Genomic DNA, 20,282 nt, shown 5'->3' with positions numbered 1-20,282 from the left:
CAAGAGTCACACGAAACTCTTAAAAGAGAAGCAGCAGCGATGACTGTCTTGTCTCATACACGGTGAACATAGTAGTACTCTACTACTCAAGCTGAAAGATCTGATTGGTGGGAGAGGACGGGGGAGCTGCTCTGATTGGCTGGGACGGTGACATCCTGCGTCGAGGCGGGGGACCTGTTACTCCAGATGCCCTCGCCCTCGTCCCCTGCAATGTTTGCGGCCCCACGCACGCAATCCCTCGCTCCGCCTGGCTGCACCCTCTCATCGCATTACTTCTGCTATTCTAACTCCTCCATCAATTATGCACTAGAATAACTAAGGGTCCCTGGCGGAGCCAAGACATAAAGAGGGATCATCGGCATGACCACTCCGCTGCGTCTGCCCGAGTGTTCCCTCCGTAACGCTGCAGCCAGTGATACGAGTGCCAACGCTCAGACAAGACCTCATAGTCAATGGAATGGCACAGATATTGATGATGGCTGGGGCATATATACTCATATAACATGGTTGAGGCATGAATGCAACATTGTGTGACATAGAATGTATCACAACTTGCACAATGGTCATTGTGTTACGATGCAAGAAGTTGGGGCTGGTGGGGAAAAAAGTCCCCCACTTTTCGCCTCACTTGGATAACCCCACTGTTCCTACAGAACCACCCCCCCCCCCCCCCCCCCCCCCCCCCAAATCACACACTCTACTCTTCCGGCTTGAGAAAATTCCCCGCCGAGAATATGATTAAGTAAGATCTACAAATGGTTTCAAAAGATCATGGGCGCGGGACGTTGTTAATTCATTTCCGATTTAAAATTGAATTCCTAAGAAACGGCTAAAGATACCCACTTTTGTTTCGCCGAACAAAATGGAGTCGAATTCGCAAATGGCTGACTGTTCCCTGCTCCACCATGCTGCAGGACGTAACGACGAGGAGACAACACACACACTTTCTGACACAAATCTCGTCAGTCTGTCATTGTTCCGTCTACGACCCTGAACGTCCCGAAATGGGACAATAAATTAATAAACGATAAAAAGGAGGAGGGGCAAAAAGGCTGAGAGGACAAAACGTCGACCCGTGTTTCGCCCTGGGTTGCGTGTGAAGCTGCTGTCCAGGCTCTCTAACGTGAGATCGCAAACAGCGTTTTAATATTGAATGTGTCCTGAAGCTCCGGCCACGTCCGAACACAAGAGGAAATTGTCTCTTCTCGTCTCCATGGGCCAGTGAGCCACGTACGCTAAAGTTCCCACAAAGTCACACCAAGTTCACGAAAATAAATGAAAATCTAATGTTCACTAACTCGCATTTAAACACCCCGTGTTCTGTTCCTAAATCGTTAACGTCCTTTACCTAGTTTTACAAAACTGCCAATTATATAATTACTTTGCTTAAAGGTATATTCAGTGATTTCACTCAAAAAACCTTAGGTTTCGTTTTTGGCTATGGGACCCAGCCTTTCGTCCAATCAGGATAGAGAGTCAAAAACGAAACCTAAGGTTTTTTGACCCCCAGGGGTTAACTGGGGACAGGGAGGAACTCCTTATATGGCCAGCACACACTATAGTAGGGAGGATTATCACAACAAAACAAAGAAATAAGTGATATTTGAATTAAGTGAAATCACTGAATATACCTTTAAAGCTGATTGAACATTTGTCTTGATTTGACATGAAAGCCAGTCTGTGACTGTGCTATGCTAAACATTGGTCTGCAATACAATCTTTTTTTTTTTTATCACAAAATACACATATTTTCATCGTATGTTTTCCTTTTTTTAACAGAAAGTGATTCTACAGAGTTTTGGATTAACTGTATGGCTATATGGCTTAGTTAAATTATATGCAGTGCTGTTATTGCAAAGCAGAAAAACATTGTGAAAGACTGACAAACAACCTTGACTGTAAAAGTGTAGAACAATTAACTTAAATTCCTTCCTCATAACCTACAAGTTAGCAACCACTGGACATGGCAAAACAGTGACCAAAAATGCCTGTGTGTACGTGCACGTGTATAATATGTATATGCACACATAATTTACCCTCAAGTCAAGTTCCAGTAGCAGAAAATGGACATTTGGTTCTGTTATCGAACTAATCGCATTTGTTTCACATTAAGCGTGCATTTCTCTGGCCAATTTCATTTGGAATAGTCTCAATTGTCTCATCTTTTCCGCCCGCCTTCGAACCTAATGAAAAACAGCTGTGTCTTTTAGTCTATCCTTACAGTCCTTTTAAAACAAACAGTGTTTGAGCTACCAACACCCCCAGACCCAGCCACACCCTGCTGACATTTAGACTAATATCAACTGTCCTACACATGAAACACAGGTCTGCTCGCTGGATAAACAACCAAATACACACATGCAGTCCTGCTGCTGCAGACAGTGCTGAGTGAAAGAACGAACGAGGCCAGCCCATTACTGCCGTTATAAAGTCCCAATTTTATCACCCACTTCCATTCTATGATGATCACAGCCAAGCTCCCCCCGGTTCCATTGAGGCAATACATCCTCTCTCTCACTCTCTGCACTCTGCTGCTCATTGGAAGAAAGCAGTGCAAACGTTCCTTTAGTGTCACTCAGTTTTAACAAAATTGCTACAATATAACCCATAACCTGAGGAATTCTAAAAAATGTCTTCTGAATCATAACAGTTTTCTGAAAAAGAAACATATGTTTTTATCAGTGGTTCTCAAGACCCGCATTATGTATTTGGCCACTGACCGCAATCTCCAAATATTTTGTTCCAGGGACTAACCCCCTCCCCCACGAAGCCAAGATTTGAGTTTTAAAAACATTGCGTTTAAACAAAATATATACATTCAAAGATGAACACATTTTCACGTATTTTCAAAAGTAGCCAAAGTATAAAATAATGGTTAGTGTTTAAAATCTAAAATGACACAGATGCTTTCCCAGTCTTGGGAATGAGGTAATAGAAGGCATACAGTATATGGCGCAAGAAGGCTCCTCTAACATAGCTGCTAAGGGCCTTTCACTTCCTTTATCATGGGGTTCGATTTATAGCGCTTCTCGGCCCATGGCGTGCGTTTCATTATTTGTTATTTATTTGCCTCAGCCTGTAAGTGTGCAAGGGGATCCCACATTATAGTCAGTAGTACATCCACTCACTACAAACTTTTGACACAGGGTGTGTGTGCGTGCGCGCTCCTACTGTCCGGAGATGTGTTCCGTACAGCGGAGCAGCAGCAGTCTCGCCCCGGTCGGTCTGTTCTGTTTAGGAGGGCTTAGTGGTCCTTTAGAACCTTTTAGAGGCCCGTTTTCAGAAGCTTTACTGCAGTCATTAGAGAGCGAAGCTGATTAATGTGAATGGTCAGGCCAGTCCTGGCTTTCTGGGGGGAAGAACAGAGGAGAGGTGAAGGGTCCCACAGGATGTGTTTTGTGTCTCCACACAAAAGGGAGGGCTGACCTCTTAAGCCCCTTAGAGGCTCTTTGCTAATACCCCTCACCGGTGCCTTAAAAGACACGGGGGATGCCATTTCACCACTCACATTTAAACAGCGTGCACACACACACACACACACACACACACACACACACACACACACACACACACAATAGCTGGGCGAGATTAAAACCTTAAAGAAACAGTAGAAAAGTGAACCTCTGTGCACTGGAGTGAGACTGAGATTAGGGTCTATGGGGTCCCTCCTAATCCATCGACTGTTGGCCATATCAAATAAAAGAGTATACCCCAAGATCACACAGCTGCTGGGACCTGAGAACTAGATGAAATAAAAATCCAATTAGTTGATGGGGAGCTTATGGAAAGTGGAAACATTTAGCAATGTGAAACTAGGTCTTTTTCCACTCATAAAATACTGTAGCAGTTTGGTTAGTTTCTTAATCAACCAAGATTTTGATCGTTGATTTGTTGTTTTTAATCTCTTGTAAACTGTAGATGTAACTTTTATTGTGCCAGTCTATAACTTGAAATAGAAGGTAGCCAGTCTGAGATCTTCATTACAAGAATGTTCAGATCTCAACATCATCTACCTGAAAGAATAGTCTCTGCATGACGTATGAACTAAGCAAACTCAACTTTTGCAGATTTGATGATTAAATAAACTAACCAATTAGTCGAATCCCTGCGACCATTAGACTAAAGAATGTCTTCTTTGTACATAAAACATAAAGAGGAATAAAGAGCTCCAACTGTTAACGTTCTGTTAACTGGAATGGAATAATCCGTGGTCCGACTGACAATCAAGTGTAGAGAATAAATGCAGATAGAAATTTCAACATGAAACAAAAGACAATGAAGCAGCCAGACTTCAAAAAGGGAACTCATCTCTGGCTCCTGTCACTCAAGCCGTGGCAGAGCAAGGAGCCGAGGCTTATTAGTTTGAGCGGAGACAGAAACCTGCATGCAGGAGGTCAAAGTTCAACAGAGCTGCCCGGCTGCTCCACAGGACAGCCCTTCCCTCCTAGTGCAGAAAACCACACAGAAAAACTACCTCGAAGTATCAATACTGCAATGTGGAATTACTCTGTTACAAGTAAAAGTCCGGATTTCAAAATATACTAAGTGCAAAGGTTTTGACATCGAAATGGACTTACAATACCAAAAGTAAAAGTACTAAACTAAATTATGCAGAATATCCCATTTCAAGTTTTCAAATGTATAAAAATCTTATCACAAGCTAACAGCAACGCATTGTTACTGTAGCTTGTAGATCGTCTATGTTCAAAAGGCCGACATATATATGGCTAATGTGGTTATTGTATGCGTTGTAATAATGGAGGAACTAGTAACTAGTTTTCTAATAATTGTAGTGGAGTAAAAGTACAATAATAGCCTCTGGGATGTAGTGGAGTAGAAGTAAAAGTATTGAAAATTGGAAATACTCAAGTAAAGTTAAAACTCTAAATTGTACTTAAGTACATGAGTAAATGTACTTTAGTTACTTTATACCACTGACAGCAACTCCCAGTGTTCATCTAAGCTCTGAGAGTGCCGGTGCCAATCTTACTCTCACAGCTGAATGTACCTGTGTAATTAGATACAACCACATGAACCCAAGCATTCCTGCATTCTGGGGTAAAAATCATTCTGCAAAAATAGCAGATGCACAAGCTCACATCGTGTCCGTTACTCCGGTTGCGACAAGTTGTGAGCTCGTCGATCAGCTATTTTCAGAAAAGAGATTTGGTGTAGACGGAAGAAAGGATGGGGGCCTAGCATAGAGCCCTGTGGGACTGTGGTCAACGACGGATACATGGTTTGAAGTGGTTAACCGATGGCAATGCTCCGTCTTTTCAAGGTGTATATAAGTCACAATTACTTTAAGTATAGCAAGTAACTGAAACCAGCATGCTGTGCGGAAATTGATAAGTGGATTCTTGTATGACATGTAATGGAGGTTTTCTGGTTTGTTTTCCATCAAATGTTATGTCAGTTTGTTGCACTGCAGCAATGTTTTGTCGTTATAGCTGATAGTATGTAGGTTTTCGACAGATCGAGTCTCTCTGCTACCATGAACAAACATTGATCCATTGATTCACTTATGTCCGTCCTTCTCAGAGAACGTTCGCCGTAAAAATCTAGGATACGGCGATACGCTACGGTACACTGATTAACGCAGTCGGGACGAGGGCTGGGGAGAGGGCCCGTTGTCCCGAGAATCAGTCAATATTTGGACATTGCTGCATTTTGGGGTGGGGGGGGGGGGGGGGGGGGGGGGGGCGGGGGGAGTGTTTTTCTTTTCCTCGAGCGGAACCGAGCAGCAGGGAGCCAGGAACAGGCCGAGAGGGGAAAAAGAATAGAGTAAACACTGGGAACAAATGTGAACGGAGCTATTCACAATGCCACTGGGAAACTATCACAACATCAGCTCGCCACAGACTAGAAAAAAAAATGCAGCATTGTTCTTTAATTGGAGATTAAAAAGGAAAGCAGTGTGTAGAGCAAACAGTGGAGGTCATTCTACTCGAGAGACGTACTGTGTCACTGTCACTGGCCGTTCGACGGCGGTTATGAGGCAAAGAGAAGAGCCATGCTCTTCAGCCATTGCTCTTTTCTGGCCTAATTCTCCCATGCATTCCATCAAGGGGATGTTCATCTCCCTTCCCAACGAACAAGAATGCAATTGTCATCAAAAGGTTCTGACAGGGGGATGTTATGAAGTTAGCGGTCACTTAGCAAACCCGGGAACGGGCTGGGGACCCCTTTTATTTCACCCAGACATGTTAGCGTTTGTTGGATTTTTAATCTCTCGGCTGTCTTGTGAGGGGAAATAATGTTGCATCTGTTGTGGAAAGCTTTAGACAGGCATTATCAGGATTAGAGGAACCCCCACTCTCCCTGAGGTGACAGTGCTCTCGTAGAATGCTGGAATCCCTATCCCCCCCCCCCCCCCCCCCCAGCTGCCAGATCGTTAGTCCCACCCATTGATGTTCCCCTGATGATGAGGAGGTATCGGTTTCCATGGCGTAGGAGACACAAACAGCTCGGGAGATTAGGGACGGAACTCAGCCCCGATTCTCGGCTGATCCCACCTATCAGCAACAAATAAACACCTAGAAGCCGCGGTGAAGGTTCTGTGCTGTGGGCCCGTGGTGGATTTTAATGAAGCAGCTAAATAGACAGTCAGCGGGGAATTCTCTAATAGCTCCTTGTTGCTTGCCGCGGCTGCTGCGCTAACTACACACCACTGATGTAATTTACTTGACTTGCAAGGAACCAGACACGGACACCAAAATGTAACGTCTGTGAGTAATTCCTCTCACAACTATAGACAGGGGTTTACAGATACAGTATTTTCCGTTAAAACGCTGGCTGGATTAAAAGCATGCGAGGACACGCATACCGATAGTGGTTTAGCAATATTATGATGCTAAGCTAGTTTCAGAACACACCAACTGACTACTGACTACTAAAGAGCAAGGTGGTGGATGAGGCCTTTCTAGGCCTTTTCATGAGTATTCCATTTCAAATCGTGCTGGATAAATAAAGCGACTAGTGGCTGCGACCAGTGACCGCGCATCTAAAATATGAATGCTTCTAAAGACTCTTAGCCAGTGATTAATCCGATCAGCGCGACCACCTTCGTCATTGCCGTTTTGGGGAGACGCTCTTCTTCAACCAAATAGAATGGTGGTGAACAGTGGCGGTCGCTGAACTATCGCCCCCTGGCGCTGGCCAGGGTTGAGTTAATGGGTTCTCCTCAACACCATTGAAACCCAATGTGCAGCACTGAATTCACACCATTATATGTACTGTGCATGCTAATGTGAGCCAGGCTGTAAAACTAGCTCCGTGGCCCTCCTCGCTTCCCTCCAGAGATTTGATTGTGTGCCGTAGGCAGTTTCTCTCTCAGGCTAATTAATATGACTAATAAATATCAAAACAGCACATTTCTTTTGAAAATACAGAATTTTACAGTAAGGCCTCTGTCTTACTCACTGCAGTTTCACTCCTCATTTTAATGAAGTAGCTCATAATGAGTACAGCCAGTGGTGTAAAAAAGTACTGTACATTTACTCAAGTACTGTACTGAATTTGAAAACTTGTAAATCGCTATTTTCTAATAGTATAAAATATGGCTTTTATAAATCTAAATCTGCAAAGTAACTTCCAACTAAGTTTTCACATAATTGTAGTGGAGTAATCAAGTACAATATTAGTAGAAGTAGAAAGTATAGAAAAGGTAACCTCGAATTGTACATTAAGTACAGCGCTTGAGTAAATATATACTTGATTACTTTCCTGCACTGCATTCACACTGTGCAGGACAGAGTGCATCTGTCTGGTCTAGCATCACCACATTTTTTACTTAAATAAAAGTATCAATACTGCAATGTAGAACTACACCATTACAAGTGAATGTCTGGAATTCAAAATGTACTTAAAGTACAAAAAAGTAGAAAGCACTCACTATGCAGAAGGTCTCATTTAAAGTTTTCAAATGTGTACAAATCTTCACAGAAAACATCACACTTGTGTGAAGTGAGAGGCGCCCACTCTGACTGCCACATTCATTGCAGATTCACTGCCACTATATACGTTACGAGACATGAATGCAGTGTTATTGTATATAATATTATAGGCCACATGACGTCTCACGTCCCCAATATTTGTTTAACTGCTGCTCTAAACAAACATTAAAAGTCCATAGACTTGGCTGCCATTACATTTTTGTTAAAAACGTGCTCTAAACAAACATTAAAAGTCCATGAAAGACTTGGCTGACATATGACGTGCTTGCAAAAGTCAGGCATTGGAGGGGCTAGCGCCCCTCAAAACATAGTAATTAAATACTTTATATATAATTAAATGCCCAGAACGCAGGGTTAGTACCACCTCCTAAGCACGGGCCGAATTATGTTCCAAGAACCTTATCTGAAACCCAAGCTGTAGCGTGTGTGTGGACGCAAATGAGCCTGTGAGATATGCCAACACGGCACAACGCGGCTCACTTGTCGTCGCAAAAAGCCATGAAACGTAAAGGAGGACAGAGGAGACGAAGAAGACAACGACAACAAGCAGAAGAAGCTGCAGCCGATAGACCCCAGTGGCACCGGAGACTGCGTCTAGTTCCATTAAGCAGCAGGGTGCTGCATGGGGCCCAGGGTCTGGTATGGAACACTGCCAGGTTCTGCTACGGGTCATGGGGCCCCGAACGTCCTAGCATGGCACTCTGTTATATTATACAGCCCGGGTCGGGTTTAGATTAGAGTCATGAATGAGAAAAGGAGACGGCCATTTAGAGTTACTCATTTATTTAGCGAGAGAGCCCCATTCGGCCCGGGACAAAGTCCAGGCGGGGTGCCTTGCAATGGCCCATCACCGACCGAGGCCCTTGGGGCCAGGCGGTACTGCCCCAGTTTTGACCCTGACTACAGTCCCCTCTGTGCAAGCTCCCTGATGCTTAACCCAGGGGCCTGCCTGGTTACCACCGAGCGTGTGACCTCGGCATGTGTGTGTGTGTGTGTGTGTGTGTCTCAGAGGAGCATGCAGTGTGCACCATGCTGAGCCCTTGGCCCGCTGTTGAAACACCCCTGTGTTCCTCTCATTGTCTGCCCCAGCGTGGGTTGGGGGCGGGTGGGGGGGTTGAAGGAGCATTTGGAAGAGTGGTAGTGGGGGGTGGGTGGAATGGGGGGGGAGTTTATGGCAACCAAGGAATGAGACTTGAGAAACTGGGAATCATTGTAGGGCAGTGATTCTCAATCTCTTGTATAATTTAATTTCAAGGAGAACCCCCCCCCCCCCCCCCCCCGCAATGCCATTCCTATCTCTTATGCTGTAAAATCCTTAAATCATCGCTGTTTATTTAACTCCCAGAGTGTACAAACAGAACCGTTACGTTACGTCCATTACGTCGCATTCGTATACTCTCGAAAGTTACAGACTTGAAAGGGTCCATTTGGTTCCTAACTTTCAATTATTTACCCCCCCCCCCCCCCACTGGAACCCCCACTGGGACCCCTGCGGGTCCAGGGAACCCACATTGAGAAGCCGTGTCGTAGTAGGGGACAGAAACAAAACATGCCTGAAAACACATGTAGCAGGTTGTAAAGAGGACACCGAGACAGTGACGGTATAAAATATGTTATTGCTCGCAGTCAGCAGTGGTGTAAAGTAACTAAATACATTTACTTAAGTTCAATTTGTTTTTACTGGAGTATTTCCATTTTTTTTGTTCTATACACAGGTTTAATGTTTGTCTTTAGTTCAAAGTTTGTTTAGTAAATGCATTGACAATGAAGGGAAAATTTACGTCATAATGAGTCGTTTACGTCATATTGGCTCTATTGATAAAGGCGTTTAATGTTTGTGTTGGCACCGTTTGTTTTACAAACAATCACCTACATCACCTAATCAACATGAGTTAGACTTTAATATATTAGCGCCCCTCACTTCACATGGGTGTGATTGTTTTTATTACTTCTACTCCACTACATCTCAGAGTCAAATATTGTACTTTTACTCCACATTTATTTAAAAACATTAGCTAGTAGCTACTACTAGATTTTGTTTATTATTACAAAACATACATCAAATACCCATATACATAGGACATTCTGCATAATGAGTACTTTTACTTTTGGGTTTTGGTACTTGAAGTACATTTGAATACCGATACTTCTGTACTTTTACTCAAGTAAAAGTTTAATTACGTACTTTTACAGTATTTCTACGTTGCAGTATTGATATTTTTACTTTAGAAAACATTTGAGTACTTTTTCCACCACTGGGACACACACAGTGAAGGTATAAAATATGTTAATATTGCTCCTACAGTCAGATAAGTGTTAGTCAAGCAGGAAGTGTGTCAGCTCACTTTGATGGCACCGCAAGATTTGCATTTGTACATCAGTATCTCGCAGCTTCCTCTACTTTTCCCGAAAACCGTTGTTGCACACACACACACACACACACACACACACACACACACACACACACACACACACACACACACACACACACACACACACACACACACACACACACACACACACACACACACACACACACACACACACACACACACACACACACACACACACACACACACACACACACACACACACACACACACACACACACACACACACACACTTCACCTCAAGGTTAACAGTGTAAAGACAAATACTGCTCTCTGCATGTGTGTGTGTGACCACTTTTCCCATCTCAGACCAAATACTACCTTTATTTTGATTCTGACTCATCTGAAAGCTGCACAGTGAAATTCTGCCAATTGTTAAACCACTTCTAAACCCCTACATACATACAGTAGGCGACCGGAGTCCAACCAATCCTATCCTCTATAATCACCCTTTGTCAAAATAGGCGATCTGGGGGCACCCGCTGGCCTAGTGATCCAGGCACATGCCACATATATAGGCTCTTGCCTGACAGCGTGTTGCGTGTTCGAGTCTCGTTCATGATGACCTTTGCTGCATGTCTCTCCCCTTCTCTCTCTCCCTTTCCTGTCTGTCTTCACTGTAACTATCAATAAAGGCACAAAAGCTCCAAAAAAGATCTAACAAGGCGATCTAACAAGCTCCCAACGTGAGTATACTGTAATGCCGCTATGATTAATGGAGTCAATTCTGTCAGTGTAAAAATGGTCAGTGGTCCATTTATATGGTCCATGGTAAAAAACAACACTTGTGATTTTGCCGTGTGTATACTTAGCCTCTCTACCAAACATACAGCACTAACAATGACCAGGCGGTGGTAGACAAAGTGTATACTAAAGTATTCAAAAGCGCAAATTACTCAGTACACTTCCAGAAACTGTCAGACATTTTCCCGAAATTTCCTGAAACTGGTCGATCCATACCCGCCATTTTCACCCACATCCATCCGGGCTATGTCCCATAGCCCGGATGGATGCAACTACCGGTCCCATAGCCTGCACACACACATAAACAGGCTTCGTCATTCCCTTCATGGCCGTGTGCAAGATCAGATCGGAAAATGGACTCCAACTCACAGACAGAGGTTATGTTATAGTAAGATATGTTCCGGGAGAAAATAATAGAATAGCAGATCTACAAACTCGCAACACGTCACATTGTGAGCTTGTAGATCGGCTATTGGTGTGGTTTAATGGTTTTGTAAGTTTGTGTCCGGTGTCCCTTCCTAGAAATGTGGCGGAGTCACAATATTTCTATTTGAAATGGAGCAGGGTGAAATTCATCAGCTTTAAAAAAAAGGAACAATAACAACAACTCTAAAAGTCCACTAACAATGACACACATCTGTGTTCAATGCAAACAAGGACATAGCACTATGTGCTGCTGAGGTCATTTACATTTATTATAAATCATTGAGTCACGCCACCGGAAGATGACCTAACCCTTTTGTTCACATTCAGAATAAAAAGAAAAAGTGCCATCTGTGACAAAGAAGAAGTTAGCATTTGTAGAGCAGAGAGAGCAAAGTTATTATAGGTCAAATTCTTCAAACTGATATTATTAATTTCCCTGAGGTTGCAATTAATTGCAACTTCAAAAAAGAAAACTAGTAGAGTAGAAACAGGAGATGTCAACATGAAGCATATCGTCATGCAGAAACCTTGTATATCCATATTTTAACTGTGTGTGTGTGTGTGTGTGTGTGTGTGTGTGTGTGTGTGTGTGTGTGTGTGTGTGTGTGTGTGTGTGTGTGTGTGTGTGTGTGCATGCGTGTGTGCGCACACCCTACTACTTGATCATGCCTGAACTGGGGGTGGCAATGAAGGACCGGGAAGTCTGGCATGGCATTGTGAAAAAGTCGAAAAATGATAAGACTTGATCATACTACACTAGTGTCACACCAAAGTAGCAAAAATGAATTTGAATTGGAGCCGTGAAAATAAACCGTTTCACATATGAGGTTTCTTTCCAACTGACAAAGCACGATATTCAAGACATGTCTCACTGTAGTTTGGGTCATTTTTAGGAGCCCCTCTGAGGATTACACTGCTATAGCTTCACAAATAACGATCAACCACATTTGATACTGAAAGATGCTGTAACTTTAAATAAAAATGCAACTGTGATAACAAGCATTTTGTCAATATTAATAGACAACGGATGGATGGACGACCGCAGACTCTCAAGAGCTACTCAGCATTATTCTGAAACTACAGTGGCCAGAGAGAGGCTGTATCTTTGGTCTTCTGAGATAACCGCTCGCTGCAGCGATCAATGTGAATTACAGTATTACAATTTCAGTACAAATATTCTGGACACAATAGCCTATATTAAACAGTGTGCGTGTTCTGAAGCAATATCAATGTTGAAACACATACTTGTTCCATTTTTAAATATATCCAAATGTCCGTTTATAAATGTCTTACAATTACATGTAAAGCACTTTGACTTTTTGAAATTTGTTGTAGGCCTACAAATAAAGTTGTCCTTGCCTTGTGGGGGATGTTTGAAATAAGCTATTCATTTCATCAGCTTATATTGTAACGCAGATCTCATGGCTAGCCCTATAATTCATTATGATAGGCTATTTAAAATATTGGCATTTTATAATGACTGGACTGTCACTGGACAATGTCATGGGTGAAGTTCACCGGGCGTCAAGTTGGTGACCCGCGGGTCTCATCATAACACCATGGGAGATATGAGAGTCAATCAAAGGTGTCAATATCAATACTGTTCTTTCGCTCGAAACTTAATTACACAATTAAAACGGTTGATGGTGATGCTCATGTTTTTTCATAACCTTGGATTACTAAAATTGGACTTCTGAATAACAAGATAAAAGGGAAAGTATATCAGATATAGTTACTACTGAACAATAGGTGCTTTTGGCGAATGAAACACTATTGAAGAATAGGCTACAAAACAAATGTGCTTGTCGCCCAATAAAGAAATAAAACATGTCTGCACATAAACATTTTCAGTCTCTAAATGTATACATTTCTAACTCGATCTGAACGTGTAGCCCATATACAAAATATAGTAGGCTACGATACGTCTGTTCACATCCAGGGCAGGGTTACATCATGATACGGTATAGTAGTATAGGCTACATTGCATCTCTGGGTCTGACTGCGTGACATCGGAGGATTCGGCAGCCCATTGTCAAGCCGCGCTCCGCGGACGCAAGTTGCGCACGGCTGCGGGAGTACTAGCCGTACCGTGTGCGTCGTGTCCGTGTCCGTGTCCCACTCACTCACTCACCTGGGGTTGGTCCGGTTCCAGTAGACTGCGTAGCGGTCCGACACCACCTTGGAGGCCGGGTCTTGGCCGTACACGCACGTCCAAATGACCACGGCGACGAGCAAAAGGAGCATTTCCACCTGCGGCATATTTATTGCTCTCAAACTCAAACTTGTTGGCCAAAAGTCCCTCTCTGCGTGAATCGGCGTCTGGCTGTGGCTGCGAAATCACATCTGAATGTCGCTCCGAGGAGACGGTTGCTTCACCACGCACACACAGTCGACTTGTTGTCTCTTGATGGATATTATTATTAATTTAAAGAAGCGAGATTTAGTCCTTTTAAAACAGCTGAACTATTTCTGACCGCCGTTGTTCTAATCGGACCGCGTGTCCATTGCAACACACGCATATGTTAACGGTCACTGTTAACGGAGTAGCCTCTTAGGCTAAATTCTTAGGCTAAAATATGGACGATAAAACTAATCCAAAATAAAAAGTCTGCGGAGGGGGGTTGGGGGGACACTGTCCCGCCGAGCCGGGGCAACAACAACAATCTCACTCAGCCCCGACTCCGTGCGCAAACAAACTGCCTTGTTGTCCTGCTGCAGGTCGGAGTGTAAAAACATAAAAACAAATCCTACAAGAAGTGAGAGTACAGTCCATAAATCATGCAGATCAGACACAGTAGAATAAACTCCATGCAGTAACAGCAGCCGGTGAGGGAGGCGAGGTCTCTCCGCACACAGCCTGCTCCTCTCGGGATCTCTGCCCTCCGTGTCCCGCTGTAGTGTCTGAATGACTGACTGTGATTCACCGGGGCGGAGCACGGACTGAAAGCCCGTCTCCAGTAGCTAGCTGGCTGCGTGGCGTGGATGATGATGATCTTCAGCTGTGGATCCTTCTTCCTCAGCTGTGGAGGAAAGGAACTACTAAAACAATGTATGTAGCGCTGCTGCCGACCAGACCTACAGTTGGTTCAACAGCAGCACAGCTATATGACAGACAGCCCAGGCTGAGGCTGAGGCTCAGGGAACACAAGCAAAGGAGGGGATGGATTCAAGGGAAGGGGAGCGCAAGAAATGTAGTGAATCTGTCTGGAGAAACCAACCAAGTCAGCGCTCAGTCATGACACAAGCACCCTCTCTCTCCTCGGCCATGCTCCCGCTCCCATCCCCCCTCCCCCCACCGTGCCAGTTTCATGGACGCACACTGCCTGTCTCTCATTGGTTTGAATTTTGAATGATGGGCGTTTCGCTTACAAAAACAACATCCCTTACTCCCTCACCCCCGGGGGGTAATATCTGCTTCCTCGGCCGCGACAGACCCATTCATTTCATTGGCATAAAAAGGTGGTTTCGGCTGAAGGATCGACACAACATTACACAACACAACATGGGGCCCGAGGACAAGTCTCCTCTTCTTACCTGGAGAACAGAGGTCAAGAGAGGTTTTTGATTGATTGATTGAAATATTTATTAACAGTTTGTAGAATTTACAGTACATTTTAAGCACAAACTCAATACAAAGACTGTCAACTGTGAGTGGACGACCCAATTAAGCATTACACTTGTTTACAACAGGGTCCACATTGTTCAATTCATCAAAGGTCCCCATGCTGCCATGCCGACATGGCAACCAAGTGATCATTTATTGTAGCCTAGGCTCCCAATTAAAAGAAAAATGCTTGGGACGCATTTATTTAACTTAACTTGCTTTTAACATTGCTTTTATCATGACCATGATGATGGGTGACCAGTTACCTAGTTTATTGTATTGTCTCATAGTCTAACAATGGTGTACATTTTGTATTCTAGCTGAAATCACACTAATGGGCTAGTACAACTTAACCCATTTGCTCATCTGCTATCATCTCTGACAGTATTTTAAGTGCTGCAGTCAAAGACACGCGCTCAAGTTTACGCACATGGGTTTTAGCGCCACGCAGTGGAGGCAGGGGGGAATTATCAGACATCTATGTGCTGTTTTATGGTCATTGGTGAGTAAACAAATCAACACATTGTTGATTCCTGAGTTACATAGTTGTAACATTAACATCAAGCATCTATCTATCTATCTATCTGAGTATTATTAATAGCATCTGTTATAATGGTGCCTATATAAAATGCCCATTTCTTGATTATTACAGTATTTCCCATAGGCCCTTTTGGTTAACTCTTATATTGTGATTATTGTTGTGTTAGTATTGTGTTTATTATTTATTTTATCCTTTTTGTGGTGGTTGGTGTGAGGGTGCAGGGTTTGGGTCTGTCTTTTGTGGAAGAGCCGTCGAAGTGGGTGGATAGACATCTAATTGGTTTTGCATTTAATCATCAGTGGTGGAAATTCACCAAGTACATTTAGGTATTTGTACTTCACTTGAGTATTTCCAATTTCCAATAATTTTACTTTCTACTCCACTATATCTCAGAGGCAAATATTGTACTTTTACTCCACTACATGTATTTGAAAATTGTAGTTACTATAGTTACTTGTAGATTTTGATTATTATTACAAAACATACATTAACCACTTCAGCCATACATTTTGGCCATTTGGAAATAGCCGATCTACAAGCTCACAACGCGTCGCTGCTATTTTCAAAAGATTTGAAAACTTTAAATGAGACATTCTGAATAAGGAGTACTTTTGGTAAAGTAAAACATTTGAGTACTTTTTCCACCACTGCAATTAATGCCCATAAAAATCGAAATAAAATAAAGTTAGGCTATAACAAAAAATTGGAACCCAAATGGGTCCACATGCAGTGAAATGAACAATATAAGTCATTTTCCGTGCAGTGTACTCAACACAGAACAGCCCCATTTAGATTCCATCTGAATAGATTTGTTGACCTCCGCCTCACCTGGTTCAAGGTTCCTCCTTATGTTTGGCTCATAGGCGCGCACACACACGTGCATGTACACACACACACACACACACACACACAGTCACACACAGCTCAGATTTGTTTTCTCCATGAATAAGATGTAGAGACAGCATTTCAATAGACGGATATGAAAAAGCTTTTATGCTGTATGGCTTTTAAATCTATTCACAGATGAGACCTTGATGGTTCCTCGTATGCTATAAAGGCACATTTCAGTAAGTGAATGCATGTTCCTGCCGTTCATATGGTTCTGAAATAGTTATATAATTCATTGTAATTACACTCTTAAATGAACTAATGGAGCATTTGACGTAACTGATCTGATGCACAGTGTTTAGCTAAAGTGGCGACATTGGAACCTGGCGTAGATTTTAGTTTGGGCTTGAGTGAGTGACAGCACATAATGTGTGCGGTGCGCGTTCATGTATGTATACGGTCGTTCATAAACGTGCCTCATGTATTATTGTGTTTATGTGCGTGTCCACACGCCTTTCTGTCGTGTCTGTGTGTGTGTGTGTGTGTGTGTGCGTGTGTGTGTTGCACTTTTGGATGATACCTCAACCAGGCAGATTAATCCATGGGCTATAATCACGTCATCTCGTGGGCTAAAGTGGCTGTCCACCTCATTTATGCATGATATATATGTCTACAGTATGTTCCCACGACAATGGAGTCATTATAAATTAGGGTCAGTAATGGCTACAGCGTGAACCACAGCAGTGTGTGTATTGTTCTTTGTCTTTTTCTCATGGCCTTGTGCCGAGAGTTAGTTGTGTCACATTTCAGTATGAAAATGAGATCTGCATCTTTGCCGCACAAATTAACTAAACTAAACTCCAACTACTGTGCACAATACCATAGACTTGATTTGCCATGCACCGCAGAAAGTCAAGACTTCACTTTATACTGTTATACCTGGAGTTGCATGCCAAAAATAGCAGATCTACTGTACCAGCAGATCGCTGCGATGCATTGTAAGCTGCAGTGTATGTGGTATTTTCGGCCCACCACGTATAAATGAAGCAATACAATGCACCTCTACAGACATTGAAGAGCAGTACTGTACAGTATGGAATGTTGTTTTTTCCTGTAGTTTGTTGGGTAAGGAGAGTATACAGTTCATGAGTATATCAGTATGTTTATGTTACACACTTCCAAGACTCACAATTGGCACTAAATGGTAGAAAATTAGTAGACAGTGATCAGATTCCACACTGTACAAATCAAATTTAAGTAGAAATTAAATCTGGCATGAGTCTTAAAACAAAAAAGACATATTTTTCTTGCAACAAGTGAAATGTATCTGCCAGTGAGGTTGGCTGAGTTCAGAACAATTGAGCTTCTTCCAACAAGTTTATAGAAACAAACTATGACTAAAATATGTCACATATATCCTGTTGTGTTATGTTATTAATGACAGATATTTGGTGCAGAAGGGAAATAGTTGTTCATTAAATACACTATAATACTATTTCTGAATGCCTTAAATTGCCTGATATAAGTTATAACAAAGAGGCATATGGCAGTCCGATGGGTTCATGGGGCAAAATGAGTGCAATAGAACAAATTATTATGATCTATTTGTAGACTTTCAGAGTTCAATGAACACTTTAAGACAGTTGGCTCCAGTTGTCTGTGCTTAAACAAACACCTGAAATAATGTTCTGCTGCTTCTTATTCTTCTTATTCGCTAGCATCCCTATTCTCAGGCAAAGAGATTCAGTGGAGGGGAAAGGGGCGGACCAAGCGTAGACCCCTGGGGTACTCCGGTCAACCAAGTATGGTTTAAGTAGTTAAAGGGCTGTTAAAAATGTATGCCAATTAGGCACTGTTAATGTAGTAATTATCTCATGTCTTAAGGATCACTGCAAAGAGAGTATTATCCAGCACTGATTGATGAGCTGGATGGTGAAGGCTACTAGTTGTCTCTGTCACCATCCACCTGTCATGACAGTGAGGACACAGAGCGGAGGTGTCTCTCTCTCTCTCTCTCTCTTTGATTGATTGATTGATTGAAATCTTTATTAACAGTTTGTAGAATTTACAGTACAGTCTCTCTCTCTCTCTCTCTCTCTCTCTCTCTCTCTCTCTCTCTCTCTCTCTCTCTCTCTCTCTCTCTCTCTCTCTCTCTCTCTCTCTCTCTCTCTCTCTCTCTCTCTCTCTCTCTCTCTCTCTCTCTCTCTCTCTCTCTCTCTCTCTCTCTCTCTCTCTCTCTCTCTCTCTCTCTCTCTCTCTCTCTCTCTCTCTCTCTCTCTCTCTCTCTCTCTGCTGCTGCTCACCCTCGTTGCTCGTCATGCTATGGCGCTAACCCCTCGTGGAAAAGTAAATGTTTATCTCTCCCTCGAGGGCAGTTGTTTATTTCTCTGTCTCGCCCCTCTCCGTCGCTTTGTCTAAAACTCCAGCGTGAACCCTTCCAGCTGGCCTTCATGCCGCCGGGCTGGACCACATAACACACGATGGCTGAGGTCAGAAGAAGAATGGCCGCCAATAAAAGCTCTGCGGAGGGCGAGAATACACAAACGAAGGAGAAATAAAGCGTTCAGAGTGAGAAGGGTGAGAAGGAGACGCAAAAGGCGACAAGCTGTCTTAACCATTTTGGGCGGGGACCCATTTTGGTGTTTTAAACATTATGTTATAAATGTAGCTATTGAAAAATAGCAGATCTACAAGCTCATAGCGCACCACCGAGTGGCGCGCTACGAGCTTGTAGGTCTGCTATTTTTGAAAAATCGTGAAAATATATTTTTAATATATATTTCAGAGGGAACATTTTTAACTAAAATATTGCCTTCTGGGGAGGTCCCTGGAACTACATATTTTGAGATGGGGGTCGGTGGCCCAATAGAGATAATTCTGGGGGTCCTTGACATGAAAAAGGTTGAGCCCCACTGACATAGAAACATGGGTTTTTCAGAATTCTTTTAGGATTTAGATTTTTTAAATCGACTTCAGTCCAAGCTGTCTTAACCACATGAACACTAGCGTTCCTATTCTGGGCATGTCGTACTATACGCGAACATCTTGTGAAAAATATGGTAAAATAGCTGATCTACAAGCTTGCAGATAGGCATTTCAGTGTATAGGGAGAAAATGAGCAGGTCAAGGATTGACCCCTGAGGGGTATATGGCGTATTTCCAAGTGAAAACGGCTAGGGAGGCGGGACATAGTGTTGGGGGGAATTTGATTTGAACATTGAGAAGTAAAAACTCTATAATAATAATAATAAAACTTTATTTATATAGCACCTTTCAAATTGCGTTACAAGGTGCTTTACAACAACAACAAACAGAAAAATATACAGCAAAGACATTTCAATAGAAAACAAAAGCAGGAAAAAATATATACTAAAATGTTAGATGAAGCAGTGAAGGCTAATCTATAAAAGTGGGGTTTTAAAAGGAATTTAAAAGAGGACACTGATTCAGCGCGCTTGATGTGTAAGGGCAGTGTGTTCCAGAGTGCTAGGGAGCTGAAAGCCTTTGGACTTCAGCCGGAAAATTTGAGGGTTGAGAAAGTCTTTGGATGAGGATCTCAGGGAGCGGGTTTGGACATAGGGGGAGATTAGATCGGCGACGTAGGGTGGAGCGAGACCGGACCTGGATTTGAATATGGTGAGAAGGAGTTTGAAATTGATCCTGAAGGAGATTGGGAGCCAGTGCAGGGACGCTAGAACGGGGGTGATATGGTCAAATTTCCTGGAGCCAGTTAGCAGCAGCATTCTGTACTAGTTGGAGACGATGAATAGATGTTTTAGTGAGGCAGGTATACA

At 42.9% G+C, this 20,282-nt stretch overlaps 1 pseudogene across 1 annotated transcript in view; it reads right to left on the bottom strand.

Moving 5' to 3' along the window:
• Positions 1-14,767, bottom strand: part of LOC310879396 (ephrin-A5b-like) — a 94,210-nt pseudogene extending 79,443 nt beyond the window's left edge. Inside the window, exon 1 of the transcript XR_014571106.1 lies at positions 13,647-14,767. The product of XR_014571106.1 is annotated as an ephrin-A5b-like (transcript). The remainder of the gene's footprint in view (positions 1-13,646) is intronic.
• Between the last annotated feature and the right edge of the window lie 5,515 nt (positions 14,768-20,282).

This window comes from Protomyctophum parallelum, assembly GCF_964188405.1.
Source record: "Protomyctophum parallelum genome assembly, chromosome: 21".
NCBI lineage: Eukaryota > Metazoa > Chordata > Actinopteri > Myctophiformes > Myctophidae > Protomyctophum > Protomyctophum parallelum.
This window is presented reverse-complemented; position numbering and strand designations above follow the sequence as displayed.